General features: G+C 42.9%; 1 non-coding gene across 1 annotated transcript; it reads left to right on the forward strand.

Moving 5' to 3' along the window:
- Positions 1–16091: 16091 nt before the first annotated feature.
- Positions 16092–16163, forward strand: trnaq-cug (transfer RNA glutamine (anticodon CUG)). The gene has a single exon. It is a non-coding gene; the product is annotated as a tRNA-Gln (tRNA).
- Positions 16164–16404: the final 241 nt, after the last annotated feature.

Below are 16404 nucleotides of genomic sequence, written 5' to 3' on the forward strand. Positions count from 1 at the left end.
TGGCTGGTTGCTTAGTACGAAAATAGCAGTGAAGAACTGGCGCCGAGGAGAAGGGAGGCGGCGCTTAAGTAGCCGGCGGAATGACGGGAAACGGAACCCAGGTGAGAAGAAGCCACGACTCCACCCAGCTGGACCATCGCGCCTGGAAAGAACAAAAACAAGGAAACGAGCAAGAAATGAAAAACACAGGAAGTGCCAGAGGAGCAACTCTCACCACATTACAGATGAGGGCAGGCTTTTAGGTTCTTTTAAAGTATTTATCCAATGTTTCTTAACCCTGATTAACTCAGTTTTAATTATTATCTTGGATGTCCCTTTAATACACACAAGTGCAGTGTTTGACCCATCAATCAAATGGCCATCTTTAAATTATATTTTTAATGAAGATCTTAACTACGTCTGCATATGTCTCTGCAATTGAATCACTGCCCTTTCTCAGGTGAGTAATAAGTAACACAACACAAGGTTTTAGAAAAATAATTCTCAGTTATTTAAGAAAAGGTTAATGCTGGTGAACTAAGAACATGAAAATAAAATTAGAATATTGTTTTGGAGCCTTAAACATCAAATGTCACTTTTTTAAAGAAAAACACTCCAGCTGTTTGGAGGCAAAAACACAATATAACCTTTTTTCTTAACCCTCTAATGAATTCAGAAACTCAGTTTACCAACCTCAAGGTCACTTAAACAAAAGTTGTGGCCCCCACACCTTAATACACTCTATAAAGCAGCAACTTAAATGATTACAGACTGACATATACCGCAGCAGGCCTGATGCGGTGCTTGTGTTCGTGGACGCCCAAAACTTAATGGCCACTTCACTCTCTGAGCAAAATAAAACAAGCACCTGAGGTGTTCCAGTCCTGTCCTCCAACAGTCACAGGAGCAGGCTCAGCATCAGCATCTCACCACAGACTCCGTCTACTGTCTCTATCCTCTCTTCTTGCCGGAAGAAACTCCCAAGTCCTAGTGGCTCCAACCTCCGTCCGTGTCTCTTCTCTGTCCTCAGGTGGAAAACAGCAGATGAGCTCCTCAAACAGTCGACTGAGTGAGTCCAACTAGAGCTAGAAAAAGTCCCTTCACTTGTCATCAACTGACTTGAATCTATTCTTCCAGGTGGCTAACAGCTAGCTTTAGCATTAGCACCAAACATAAACCGTCTGAACTTCGTGCTGAAAGTCTTCCCGCCTCTCAGTATGCTGCTAGACTTCTTCTCACAGATTGTCCTGTCAACAACCTTAAGACACAAGTTACACACCGTTTTGTGCACTGCTAACTTAGAAATGAAGACAGAAAATCTCTGTGTTACACATGTTTCTCCGACACACCTCTCCTAGTCTGTGTCACACTGTGCTCACGGTCCTGTCACTTGTTATTAACCCCATCTATGCTGGTGGGACATCTTTCAGCAACATTCTTTAACATAACACAACAAACATGTAACACTTTTTACCCCTTTAAATCACATTTTAAATGCTTACACATTTAAACTTGAACTGAAATGATCAACACTCATTAAAACATGTGGGGATTTTAAACTGGGTTACAAACAAAACACATTTAGGAATGAAACCTTCTAGAAGGAAATGTTTACATCTGTTACTGTCTACCTCTGTGCCACCATGACTTTAACCACAAAAACCACATTTCTGTTTCACTGTATTCCCAATGAGGCCATCAGCTGCACTGTCAGGTTTTAGAGACTTCACAGAACAGATCAGATTAAACAGATTAGAAACAGATTACCCAAAGCCTCCAAAAAAAGCTGCACAACAGGTAACTTAGTTCACATGAATCTGTGCTGATGTGTCTGCTTGTGTTGATCAGCACACACAATCAGTTCACATGAAGTGACTGAAACACAAAGGGAGGATCAATATAGAAGGAAACCCGCTCCCTGTCTCTCACTCCTGGCCTGCCCTATATGCCATAACGTCTGCTGCACCGTGTGCTTGCAGCTGAATCTCAGACCTCACCTGGCAACAATACATTTTTTTCTGATTGGCTGATTCCTGTTCTCTGCCATAGAAATGACAGATGATTAATAATTAAAAATGTACAAACATAATTCACAAATTATAACCACTGACATTACTAAGCTTAGACAATAGTGTCCTTTCATGTTGTAGAATTGTTTTTTTCATTGCACTGCTCTACTTTTTACAATTATTCAGTATTGTTAAATGTACACATTTCATTTCTTTCAGGCTGAGCAGCTGTAACCTCTCAGAGAGAAGCTGTGAAGCTCTGTCCTCAGTCCTCAGCTCCCAGTCCTCTAGTCTGAGAGAGCTGGACCTGGATAATAACGACCTGCTGGATTCAGGAGTGAAGCAGCTGTCTCACGGATTAGGGGGTCCAGACTGCAGACTGGAGACTCTCAGGTCAGGATCCAGCTTTTTGATCATCAGTTAAATTCTGCTTCATGTTCATGTTGAAGATCTGTTGGATTTTCCTTCTTTCTTCTTGAGTTCATGACATGTTTTGTACCTCCAGTCTGTCAGGTTGTCTGATCACACAGGAGGGCTGTGCTTCTCTGGCCTCGGCTCTGACCTCCAACCCCTCCTATCTGAGAGAGCTGGACCTGAGCTACAATCATCCAGGAGACTCAGGAGTGAAGCTGCTGTCTGCTTTACTCAACAGTCCAGATTGTAGTCTGAAGACTCTCAGGTACACAGAGACCACAGAGCATGAGTCCTCCTCAGTCTGTCAGTTTAGCTCATATATCCACAGCTGTTGATGGATGGACTGAAACTGCAGAGAAGAAATAATCACTGATCCCTGATGTTCATCTTCCTCCATCATTAAGTGTCCATCATGTTAACTTCACTTTTCTTTATACACGTTCTTCATATCAAAATACAAACAGACTGATTTTCAGTCACACTTAGTGCAGATCAAATACAAAATGATGCCCTACTTATTAATGTCCTCAGCTGTAAGAACCACTGAATTATTTCCACAAACAAATGTTCCTGAAACAATCCATATGTGAAGCTTCAGAGGAGACAACAACACAATGGTAGAAGGAGGAGTTCCTTCAGTCAGAGACAGAGAGCAGGGAGACACTACAATATTATCACTGTAAAAACTACACACAGACATGAGTGAATGTATTTATTTGAAGTGTGTCAGAAACTCTTCCATCCATGACACATGTGAACCAGGCTTGTGTTTGCATATAGAGTGAAAGGAACAAACAGTCAGAGACAGTGTGGCTTGTTTGCTGCTTTGGATAAATGCACAATGCTGAGATCAAACCTACACTGTTGCTGCATGAAGAGGATTTTACAGTAAAGCACTGACAGAGAGCAATATTTCACAGAATGGAGGACATGAATAAACACAGAGCAGATCAGGAGAGACTCTTCTGGAGTCGACACAGATGAGTTTCAGTCTGTTTGTGTGTCTCTGACAAACTGAGGAGCTCTGCTTCATGTTGATCAGCAGTTTGGACTCATGTTGGTTAGAAAATCATTCTGACTGTGTTTCTTCCTGCAGGGTGGAGCATGGTGGAGAGCAGAGGTTAAAACCTGGGCTGAGGAAGTGTAAGTTTGACTCAGTCTTTCCTCATGTTATTGTGCATGAGTCAGTGTTCTATCAGTCCATCAGAGCTGTTGTAGCGCAGCCTCGGCGGTTGGATTTCTTTGGCGTTTACTGGAGTTTATTACTCCCCAGCAGGAGTTTTAGGTTCCAGCTTTGTCATTGGTTTTCCTTTTTTCTCTTGTTAGGGAGCTTTAGTGTGTTGTAGTGTCTCTGTGTTTGTTTGGGCACTGCTCAGCTCTGAGTTCATGAACTGCAGCCTAACACTGAAACCAGCCTGTGTAGCTGCCGATCTGAGAGTGGGGACGAGTGGGGAGGTGCAGACATGCTGTGTGTGGGTTTCCCCTCAGCCTGGGACATAACAGAGACAACCAAAGCAGACAAAAGACAAAATCCAATAAGAGACCACAAAGGGTTGAAAAGGTCCAAACACAGGAAGAAACAGCTCCACAGTCCAAAAGCAGGCAGGACTCAGACACAAAGAATCTCATCCAAAGGGTCAGACTGGACTGATGGACTGAAGAGTGAAGACACTGAGACACTGAGCTGTGAGCAGCATTATTAGGGTTAGGGTTAGGGCGAGAAACGCCACTGTTTAAGAAAACGAGTTACCACCAAAATAAGTTTCACACGGGGTCTCTGTTTAAAGCTTTGTAATCAATTAGTAACAAAACACGTTATCCGCCATGTTTCCCTGCACCGCTTCTTCCCTTTTTCCCCAATCTGCTACAAACGCCCTGATTTTCAGCACAATGCAGCATTTCCATTCAACCAATCACGGGGCAGCTTTCCAACTGTCATGGCGGCGCCCTGTCAGTAGATAGAAAGTATGTCCAGTCATCTTTTAAATGAGTGTTTTAGCTATGTGACATGAATAACTTTGACAGTATCCATGAGGCAGTCCTCTTTCCTTCCATGGGAAAAAAGTGGAAGCCTTCCATACAGAATCCCGAAACTCAGCTGGAGGGAAAATACCGGCCACTTCCTGTTCACATACTAAAGAGAAAAACTTTTGTCATGCGGATCAACTGACAGCCGGCGAAATAATATTATTAGAAATACATATATAAATACATAAAATGAGTTTTATGATGAAATGGATTTATAGCTTTTTGATTGTTTAATAAATGTTTAAAATCAAAATATAGATCAGATTTTTGATGTTATTACAAACTCATGATGATATATTACAGTTTGAAACATAAACTAGAAGTTTTCATATAAACCCTTTTTGGAAAGAAAACACTTTTTTCTGGATTTATAGCGTTTTGGAAGCAATCTCTTCGTTTGTTAGGCGGGACAGCCGAAACCAGTTAAACAAGCTTTTACTGACAGCTCTGAACAGACCACATTAACTTATCATTCATTTTAGTGCAGCCGCCACAACTTTCATTTCACAAACCATTGTTTAATCTTCATTTATTATATTTCCTTTTATTTTGCTTTGTGCTTTGGTTTCATTCTGTAACACTGGACTTATTTTTATGAAGGTTTGAACTCTGACAGTGTTTGAACAGGAGAGAAAGGAGTATAAAGTGTGTAGTGAGGGCTTCACAGCCTTAAAGCATCTAGAATAACTGTAAAAAATAAAGCCCATCACTTCACGGATTTCACCTTTTGCGGGTTATTTTTGGAACGTAACCCCGCGATTAACGAGGGACCTCTGATGAGAAGGAAGAGACTGGGCTCTCAGCTGCAGTAAAGGGGGCAGGTCTGGCTCCAACACAGGTTTCAATGTGCAAGATGTCTTGCCCTCACATTCTTCTTCCATTTCCACTTGTCCTGAAACTTCGGCCTTCGCTGTCAACCTTCCTTTTCTTACTCACACTTGCCATTTTAGAAATGGGCAATAAAAAAACACAGATCACTGGCAAACAGGGTGGTGAGAGTTTGACCATGTTTGCTGCCATCTTGTGGTGAAATGTTAAATATATATAAATAATAATCATTTTTAAAGGTGTGATTTCATCCTGTGGACAACAGTACTGGTGGCATATTATGACATTATTGATTTTATGACAGAGGCCCATTATATACCACCAAACCTCATTCCTGATCACCGGCAGATGTGAAAGATGCCACTGATGACATTTCATGCTTTTACAGTGTTTCTGATTGGTTTTATATAAGGTTTAATAGGCCCCAAGCTTCTCCATTCATTCTGAATGGAGGAATCCTAAAGATGTTGATGTGACTTTGGCTGCTATTTTATGAAGTTTGGTAAAAGACATGAACATGAGGACTCAGTATGATAAAGTCCAACTCCTTATGAGCAGTTTGCAGTTGAAATGAATATTCTGTGTAGAGGCATGCCAGACTGATAGGCTTCCAAAGTTAGCTGGGTTTTGTCAGGGATCTCACCAGTTTCCCATTATTTCCTATGAAAGCATGCCCAAACGCCATGCCTTCAAAGTTTTGACAGTGATTTGATGCCTGTGGGGAGGGTCGATCGCAGTTTTTCGGGATTTTTTCAAACACCGTTTATCCGATTGCTACCAAACCGCAGAGGGTCGTAGTCCTAACCGAGCCGGTCGATTTGATGTATAATTTGTAGGGGTGGCTAGTGCTAGTTAGCTGTGAAATGAATTAGAGGCTTTTATTTTGAAAATCAATTTGTGTCTAAGTGTGTGTGTGTGTTGGGGGGGGGGCACACCCCCAATGCATGTTAAAACATGTTTAAGTGTTTTATTTTGAAAATCTACACGTCAGCCATATCCTGTTATTGTGCAGGTTCTTTTATTTTGAAAATCCATGTTTGTGTGTCTGTGTGTTGGCAGGTGTGTATAGTGTGTGTCTGCATATTTCTGGGTGGATTGTGTGTAGTTTACCAGGCCTAGTAAGGTGTGTAATGATTTGGAGGCTTTTATTTTGAAAATCTCTGTGTGTGTGTGTGTGTGTGTGTGTGTGTGTGTGTGTGTGTGTGTGTAGTTGTGTGTGTGTGTGTGTTCCTGTATGGTTGTATGTGTGTGTGTCTGCCTCTGTCAGAAAGAAAAGTCATAGCACAGGTGTCCCGGTACAGCCGGACGTCCTGTAACAGTTTCAGGTCGCTCACATTAAAGCTGTGGGACTAGTTCTGCTGAAAATGTGTCCAGAAGAAGGAGAATAATACAGAAGCGGAATAAGTATTTACAATAGTAACAGTGGAACAATATCAGGATAGATCAGGAGGTCTGAGTCTGGTCTTTCAGTCCAGATCCTCCTCCAGACTCTGATGAAGGAGCTTTTGGATGATGCTCTTTATCCAATGATACAGTTGATGCTGCTGTTCTTCTCATGTTCTAAATGTGTCGTCTGTCTTTACTCACATTGCTGCAAATATCCAGTTTGTGTTTGAACACAAAGCTGATAGTTGTGTGTTTGTTCATTCAAACATTAGTGACAAAAAGTCTGATGATAAACTTTGTATGAATGAACAACACATCAGTCAGTAAAGACAGAATGAAGCCATCAGATGTGTCAGATGATAAACTGCAGCTGTGTCTTTTTCTCTCCATCAGATTTCTGTCAACTTGAAGTCGACACAAACTCAGTGCACACAAAGCTCAAACTGTCTGACAACAACAGGAAGGTGACACATGTGAGAGAGGAGCAGCCATATCCTGATCATCCAGACAGATTTGATGTGTGGGATCAGCTGCTGTGTAGAAATGTTCTGACTGGTCGCTGTTACTGGGAGGTCGAGTGGAGAGGAGAGGTTAATATATCAGTGAGTTACAGAAGAATCAGAAGGAAAGGACGCAGTGATGACTGCAGGTTTGGAAAAAACGATCAGTCCTGGAGTCTGTTCTGCTGTGATCGTCGTTACTCTGTCTGGCACAATAACAGAAGAACATCCATCCCCTCCTCCTCTGTCTCTCACAGAGCAGCAGTGTATGTGGACTGTCCTGCTGGCACTCTGTCCTTCTACAGAGTCTCCTCTGACACACTGATCCACCTCCACACCTTCAGCACCACATTCACTCAGCCTCTACATGCTGGGTTTGGGTTGGGTTCTGGTTCCTCAGTGAGTCTGTGCTGTGTGTAGAAGCAGAGTGTGTGGAAGTGACAGCAGCTTCAACTTTGTGCTTTAAATGTTGATGATGTTTCACTTTCATTTGAATCACTGACTGTGATTTCAGGTCAGAACATGTTTTTGTCTTAGAAGCAGTGAAATGAAGAATGTGAAGCTGAATTTATGATCATGAACTTTGACATGTCCTCACAAATGAAACCCTTACATTAAGAAATGCATGAGTCCATGTTGTTATGGCTCTGATATTAAAATGTAGTATTATAATAGGAGTTAATGGACCTAAGTGGAAAACACCATTTAAAACTGCTGCAATACAAACACTAATAACTCCAACTCAATATTTTGGATCAACTTTGACATGACAGATATAAAATAATGCCTGAGCCTCCCAACTTGTACAATGACTTGTCTGTCCGTTCTTTCTCTCCTCTCTCTCCCTCCCTCTCCCTCTCCTGTCTCTCTCTCCCTCTCTCCCTCCCTCTCTCTCCCTCTCTCTCTCTCCCTCTCCCTCTCTCTCTCCCTCCCCCCCTCTCTCCTCTGTCTCTCCCTCCCTCCCTTTCTCTCTCTCCCCCCCTCTCTCTCTCTCTCTCTCCCTCTCTCCCCCCCTCCCTCCCTCCCTTTCTCTCTCCTCTCCCTCTCTCTCCCTCGCTCTCTCTCTCCCTCCCTCTCTATCTCTCTCTCTCTCTCTCGCTCTATATATATATATATATATATATATATGTGTGCACTCGCGCTGGCTCCCTCTGGTGGACCATTTGTATATTACTACAGGTTTCATAGTTTTTTTATGTTATTTATTTTATATGTTTTTTCATACTTCTTGATACCACTTAGTATTTCGTGAGAATTACTTACTCTGATTACTCTTATTACTTACTCTATACTGGCCACTATTTACTTTGACAGCAAGGGAGAATATTTTTTCCAACTGACTAATAATTCAAAAGTAACATTTTCACAAAAATATTCTAGAAAGATAAATCACCTTTGAAATCAATCAAAAGATGATGTGGAAAAATTCTATATTTCTGCTGTAGACTGAACACAAGTTGAGTACCTTAGTCCTGACAAGTCTTTCCCAGTGTCCCTGCTGCTGTTTGACTAGTTTGAGAACGGGGTCGTTGGACTTCATTTCCCAGCAGCACTGTTCAGCAACAATATTCTGGTAAAGCTCCAGGTCGGCTCTGTACTGACGACCATTCACTCTGCCACTGCAGAACAAAAAGAGGGCATCAACACACTCCAAGTTTCCTCCATACCAGGTCACTTGTTTGCAATTCTGAAGCATTTAAGGCAATTTACGATTTCAATTTGCAAAAACACAAAAGGGAACATTAATATTCTACATTGTTTCATGAACATCTCTCAAACTCTATAATCTTCCCCTATATCCCTCCTCATTCTTTGTCAGGGTGAACCAATAAACCACTATAATTCCTTGGACGCTTCCCACAGGTGAGCAACCACAAGGAATCATGTATACTGACAGTCAAGAAATGCACCAACAACCAAGTTACATATTTGCTGCTGATAGAAGGTCTTAGGAATCAGATGGGCAAGCTGTATTCTACTGTTATGTAATGTATACAATGAAAATCTGACACAAATGAGGGCGGGTATATTGAGTCTGTGCAAACAAAGAAGTTTGTTCCCTGACATGAATGAATGTAACTGCAGCAGAGTAAAGATATCTTTGCTAAATTAGTATAATGTTAGGCCAATCAAATTTCATGATAATGTAATCACAAATTAAATGTAGATTTCCTTTAAATCCAATTATGAGACAGCTGTATTATTCAGAAACAACAGAATACAGAACAATCACAGTAGCACCAAAGGAAAGTGACTGAATGAGATGCCCTTTACATTAAACTGTAACCCGGAACTGTGTGACACCGTTTGTTTGTCTAATTTACAGACTGGCATGGCGAACATGTACCCACTACCACCAGTGTAAAATGCTCTGGACAGAAAGTTCCACTGAATGTTGGATGTGATGAAAGTGAGTGAGCAAACACTGGTGGTCTGGTCCTGACAGACCTGTAGATGACTCTGTCAGAGAAGAAATCACAGCGCTGACTTTCTGGGTTCACCAAGATCACTCTTGCAACTGCACAGTTGACCGTCTGATACCAACGTACATGGGGGTGGTAACAGAAATCCAACAACAAAACACTTAGAACAATGTAACTGTATTATTAAGACCACATATTGTACGACGTCTCGTACCTTTTTGTTGAGTCGTCTCTTCTGTTAGAGCTGATGACCTGCTGTCTGTAGCTTTCATCTGCCCCTTCAGGTACACCTGTACACATGATTTATGGAGTGTCTCAGCTCATTCATAGTAGCCTATATAAAACATCTTTCTGTGTGCTAGTTTACACCATCTCTTGCCTCTTAGTGTCAATCTGCGATGTTTAGTAAACTGTGGATCTGTATAGAAGTTACAAAAATGCTTTTACCATTTCCAGAAGGGTTTAACCCTCTGGGCATCCTAGAGCCAAAACGTGTACATTTTGCTTTTTTTTGTATTTTGGTTCTCAATATCTCTGTCAGTTTAAAGGCTAAATGTACAAAACTTGGCCAGGGATATTTTTTTATGATTATTTACAAAAATCAATTGTCCCCATTTTCGCAAGTTGTACAAAATGGGAGATAAAAACTTTTGTTACGTTCAGCACCCTTAGGTACACGTTTGGCCAATTGACTCCCATTACATCAGCAAATCTTTGATATACTCTAATCCTGACATATTATTATGTTTTCCCAACATATCCCTTATAGTTTTGAATGTTTTCCTTTAAAAAAAAAAACAAAACACATTTTAGGTGTTATGACACACAATGGGGGGGGGGGGGGGGGGGGGGGCACAGCTCCCTCACAGTTTTTATAAAGACCTAATTTTGCAAAATGCAAGGAAATAAAATAACTGAACTTCATAAAAATGGTTTTGGTGTGTTCAGCTTGATATAAAAGAGACAATAGAGAATCATATTGTGCATGTGAGTGTTTGTGTGAGTGTGTGTGTTAAATCAAAGTCTAAAACAATCAAGTTTGTTGATAAATAAGTGGTGTTAGTGTTGCTGAGAATATATTGTGTGTGTGTGTGCGTGCACGTAAATTCAAATGATGAAAAGATAGATCATACAGAGGGTCCGTTCTCCTATTGGATGTGTGCACCATGTTTATGTAGGTGCATCTTTGAAGTCTAGAAGAACATGGTACAGTTTTATCTGGCCAGTCATCACCACGCGCAACCATGAAGAGGAGATTAAATTTTGGAGAGGCACTTGCTGCCATTTTGAGGTCCCCCAAGGCCACTGATGAAAACACATCATCCTCTGACAGCCAGGAAGTATCCACATAGGAATTTTCCATTGTCCAGAGGAGGACCTTGGCAGCACCACTGGGGAGGAAGAGGGAGAAGAAGAGCAAGAGGAGGAAGAGGAAGAGGAAGAAGAACAAGCAGAGGAAATGGATGACAGCAACTGGAGATTTCACTGGAGTTCCAAAAATGGTAAAGTGACAATTCAATTCAATTCAATTCAGTTTTATTTATATAGCGCATATTACAATCAGACATTGTCTCAAAGCGCTTCACAGGAACCCCCCTAAGAGCACTGTGGCAAGGAAAAACTCCCTTTAAGAGGAAGAAACCTTGAGCAGGACCCGTCAACTTAAGGGGGAACCAGTCCTGCTGCTAGTCAGAGAGGATGAGGGAGAGAGAGAGAGAGAGAGAGAGAGAGGATGAAGGAGAAAGAGAGAGAGAGAGAGAGAGAGAGAGGAGCAAACATGATACAAACATGATACAGTACAGAGCAAACATGACAGCAAGATGAAACAGTGATATATTGTAATGATATCTATATATATCGTCGGTCCATAAGTAGGAATAGTAATTTGATAGTAAAGATGAGCAGCAGGGGCTAGTGAAGTCGATGAGCACAGGAGAGACTGCAGGTCAGTATGCAGGTCTTGAGACCTGCAAAGAGAGAGAGCGAGAGCGAGGCACAGAACTACAAGGAAGACAGTTAACACAGATTATGAGACGATATTACCCAGTATGATCCAGACTAAGGAGAGTGGAGGAGAGGTCAGAGGGTGTTCAGAGGATCGTGTTTGTGCCCCCCGACAACGTAGAGCAAGAGAGACTTCACGGGCCGGACTGCAGGTCATCATCCAGGTCTTGAGACCAGTGTGAGCCAGACTAAGGAGAGAAAAGGAGAGGTTAGAGGGTGAGAGGGTAACTGCTCAGTGGATCATGTTTGTGCCCCCCGACAACGTAAAGCAAGAGAGACTTCACGGGCCGGACTGCAGGTCATCATCCAGGTCTTGAGACCAGTGTGAGCCAGACTAAGGAGAGAAAAGGAGAGGTTAGAGGGTGAGAGGGAAACTGCTCAGTGGATCATGTTTGTGCCCCCCGACAACGTAGGCCTAGAGCAGCATAGCTGTGCTACACACTAGGTCTAAGGCTAACTGTACGCCTTACTAAACAGAAAAGTTTTAAGTCTAGTCTTAAAGGTGGAGGCAGTGTCTGCCTCTCGGACCCAGATTGGTAACTGGTTCCATAATAGCGGTGCCTGATAGCTGAAAGCTCGTCCTCCCATTCTACTTCTATGAATCCTAGGAACTACTAGTAAACCTGCACTCAGAGATCTGAGTGTCCTATTAGGAACATATGGTACAATCAGGTCCTGCAGATACAATGGAGCAAGTCCATGAAGAGCCTTGTAGGTTAGAAGAAGGATCTTGAAGTGTATTCTTGAGTCCACTGGGAGCCAGTGAAGAGACGCTAGGACAGGAGAGATATGATCCCTTTGGCTGCTTCCTGTCAGAACTCTAGCTGCTGCGTTCTGGATCAGCTGCAGACTGTTGATGGAGTAATGTGGACATCCTGACAATAAAGAGTTGCAGTAGTCCAGTCTTGAAGTGACAAAAGCATGGATGAGCTTTTCAGCATCACTCTGAGAGAGGATGCTCCTGATCTTAGTAATATTACGCAGGTGAAAGAAAGCGGTCCTGGAGACCTGCTTAATATGAGAGACAAACGACATGTCTTGATCAAAGATAACTCCAAGGTTCCTCACAGTCGTACTGGAGGCCAGAGTAATTCCATCCAGGGAGAAAGTATTATCTGATAAACTAGTTCTGAGATGTTTCGGTCCAAAAACAATGACCTCAGTCTTGTCCGAGTTTAATAGTAAAAAGTTGGAGGACATCCAGTCCTTTATGTCCTTTAGACACGCCTGTAGTCTGACTAGCGGCTCCGTTTCTTCAGGCTTCATGGATAAATACAGCTGGGTATCATCAGCATAACAATGAAAGTTTATGCCGTGCTTCTGGATGATGTATCCTAGAGGGAGCATGTAGAGGGTGAACAGGATCGGTCCGAGCACAGAACCCTGTGGAACACCGTGGTTAACCCTTGTACCTGTGGAAGACACATCGTTAGTGTGAACAAAATGAAATCTGTCAGATAAATATGATTTAAACCAGCGCAGTGCTGTTCCTGTAATCCTGATCTCGTGTTCCAATCTGTGTAGCAGGATGCGATGGTCTACGGTGTCGAAGGCAGCACTGAGATCCAGTAGAACGAGTACAGAGACGAGACCCCGGTCCGATGCCATGAGGAGGTCATTGGTGACTTTAAGCAGTGCTGTTTCTGTGCTGTGATGGGCTCTGAAACCAGACTGGAAAGCATCAAACAGACTGTTACTACACAGGTGGTCGTTTAGCTGACTTACAACAGCTCTTTCAAGTAGTTTGGAGATAAAGGTGAGGTTGGAGATCGGTCTGTAGTTTCCTAGGACGTCCGGGTCCAGTGAAGGTTTTTTAAGTATCGGAATGATCACAGCAGTTTTAAAAGCCTGTGGTACATATCCTGTTTCCAGAGACAAGTTGATCTGTCCTAATATAGAGTCTCCGATCAGAGGAATAGCATCCTTGAGGAGCTGTGAAGGGATCGGATCCAGAAGACAGGTAGTAGGTTTAGACTTGCTGATGCTGGTGGTCAGCTCAGGGAGGCCGATGGGCGCGAAGCAGTCCAGAGTTAGATCAGGATCCGTTTCCAGAAGTGGCGGTGTATCCTCAGCGGTCACAGAGAGATTGTGGTTGATTTGTCCTCTAATAGTGGTGATTTTATCAGTGAAGAAGCTCATGAAGTCTTCACTACTAAGAGCTGCAGGAATGCGAGGCTCCACAGAGCTGTGGCTCTTTGTCAGCCTGGCCACGGCGTTAAAGAGAAAGCGCGGGTTGTTCTTGTTTTCTTCTATTAGTGATGAATAGTAGGCTGTCCTGGCTTTACGAAGGGCCTTCTTATACGTCAGCAGACTGTCTCTCCAGGCCCTCCGGGAGTCATCTGTTTTAGAGGACTGCCACATCCTCTCCATCCTACGTGTAATCCGTTTCAGTGATCGGATGTTTGAGTTGTACCACGGAGCTAGCCTCTTCTGGTTTGTAGTTTTCTTCTTCTTCAGTGGAGCAATCCTGTTTAAGACTGAGTGTAGTGTGTCTGCAGTGTTGTTGACAAAGCGGTCCAGCTCTGCAGGAGTAACATTTAAGTTGGTACCCCCATCAGTACTTGGGACTGTGGGGAGTACTGGTAGGACAAGGGTGTAGATTTGCGTTTGACATTGGTGGGGGCCTAAGATTCCAATGAAATTTAACCCCTCCTGCACCCAATGAGAATCTGTTATTGTTCAGGAGGTGATCAAATTATTGGTGGGGACATGCCCCCTCCGTCCATGCTACTACACCCTTGCAAAGTGATGCTCCCACTAATGAACAAAGGTGTCTATTTGTCACATTTTGCTCTGAGATCAGGATGATCAGCAGCCTCTAGTGAGCAGCCTCAAATGAGGATCCCGTCAGCTCTCCCTCCTCCAGCGGCTCCCTGCTTCTAGCGGAGGCAAACCCTCGTCAGTGTGCACTATCAAGCAGCCGCCAGAGAAGTGCGTATTGGGATCCGGCTCGAAGGACCAATTTATGTTAGGAATAAAACAGATAGGAAATATCAGCTGTTCATCACTCAAGTGCTTTTATTCCTGCAGGAAGGAGCAGTCACACACACAGACAGCAGCCTCTGTAGGAGTGCTCAAGGTCTTTTCAGAGCAGCTCCCTTCTTATACCCTCTGTTATCTGACAGACACGACTTCTCAGAATACACACATCTTAGAATAGGCACAAGCACAATCATAAAACAGGATCACAGGACTATGATAGTAATGATTAATCACCATACACTATAATTAATTAATAGTAAAAAGCAAATTAAGGTAGAATTCTTCCAACAAGCACCTTTAACTTTTTGTTTTCCTGAGGACATGCATTCCAGTGTGGAGCTACTGTGCCAAATGTGGGGCCCATGTCTGCAAAATGCATCATGATGCACCACCGTGCTGCCGCAGAGGACTGCAAGAGGACAGCAAGAAGGTTCCTGGTTCCATTCTGACTGGGGTGGCGATTTTGTGTGGAATTTGCATGTTCTCCCTGTGCCTGCGTGGGTTCTCTCCGGGTACTCAGGCTTCCTCCACATTCTAAAGACAAGTTAGGTTAATTGGTCACTCTAAACTGCCTGTAGGTGTGAGTGTGAGTGTGAATGGTTGTTTGTCTGTGTTGCCCTGCGATGGACTGGTGACCTGTGCAGGGTGTACCCCGCCTCTCACCCGAAGTTAGCTGGGATAGGCTCCAGAACACCCCCCCCCACCATCACCCCCGGGTTAGAGGTTTAAACATGTAGCAACATTATCAGCATGAACATGTTAAGCTAGGAAGCTAACAACAAGCAGGAGGAGCAAACCGCGTCTTACCTCATAAGCTGATGAAGGAGGGTCTGACCGTCGTTCGCGCCACGCGGTTTTTATATCAGGTCCAAGGGTCCAATCAGATGTCCCCTTCAGTGACCATGCACCTGGCTGTCATAGGACGGACTGTCTGTCAGTCAGTCAAATGTCAGCCATGTTGGTCAGTTTGTAACTGGTATCTTTATTGGTTAAGAAAAGGCCGGTCATTAGTCAAAATAATAAGTGTACTCAGTAACGAATTGTGATGTTAAAAATAGCGAAGTACATTATTTTGTTACATTTGTACTTAAGTACAAGTAAAAGTACTGGCTTAAAAATAAAGTACAAGTACCCAGAAAAACTACTTAATTACAGTAACTTGAGTATTTGTAATACTGTTACTGCCACCCTTGGATATATGCAGTGCTTCCCCTGGATATGTGCAGTCCACCCCTGGACACATGCAGTCCACCCCTGGATATATGCAGTCCAGTGCAGTGAGGCATGCTCTGATCTGTACAATGGAGAAACCAAACAACTACTCCAAACACTGGCCTTCAATGTTTGTCAAAGTTTGTCTTCAAACAAGATGCTTATGTTTAAGGCAAAAGCTGTGACCTTGTTCAACATCCTGACACAGGATCATCACTTGATGGTGTCATAAACATTCCAATTTAAGACTAGTGGTTAAGGCCATAAAAACTCAGTGGACAAGACATGTCTCTGGTTCTCTTCCAGGCAGGTTTACACATAGTGGAGGTTCCATGGTGTAATGGTTAGCACTCTGGACTCTGACTCCAGCGATCTGAGTTCAAATCTCAGTGGAACCTTTTGTTTGGACAGTAATCCTGGTGTCCTATCTACACAGATCAGTCTATGGAGAAGTCCACAGTCTGTTCATTGGTCCAGCTGTAGTCATTAATTACTGAAATAAATCAACCTTTTGATGATATTCTACTTTCAAGTGTTTATTTCTTTTAATTTTGATGGTTATAACGACAACCAATGAAAACCCACATTCAGTAGGTCAGGAAATGAGAATATGTGAAAAGGTTCAATATTGAAGACACC

The sequence above is a fragment of the Parambassis ranga genome, unplaced genomic scaffold (genome assembly GCF_900634625.1).
Source record: "Parambassis ranga unplaced genomic scaffold, fParRan2.1 scaffold_31_arrow_ctg1, whole genome shotgun sequence".
Taxonomy (NCBI): Eukaryota; Metazoa; Chordata; class Actinopteri; family Ambassidae; genus Parambassis; species Parambassis ranga.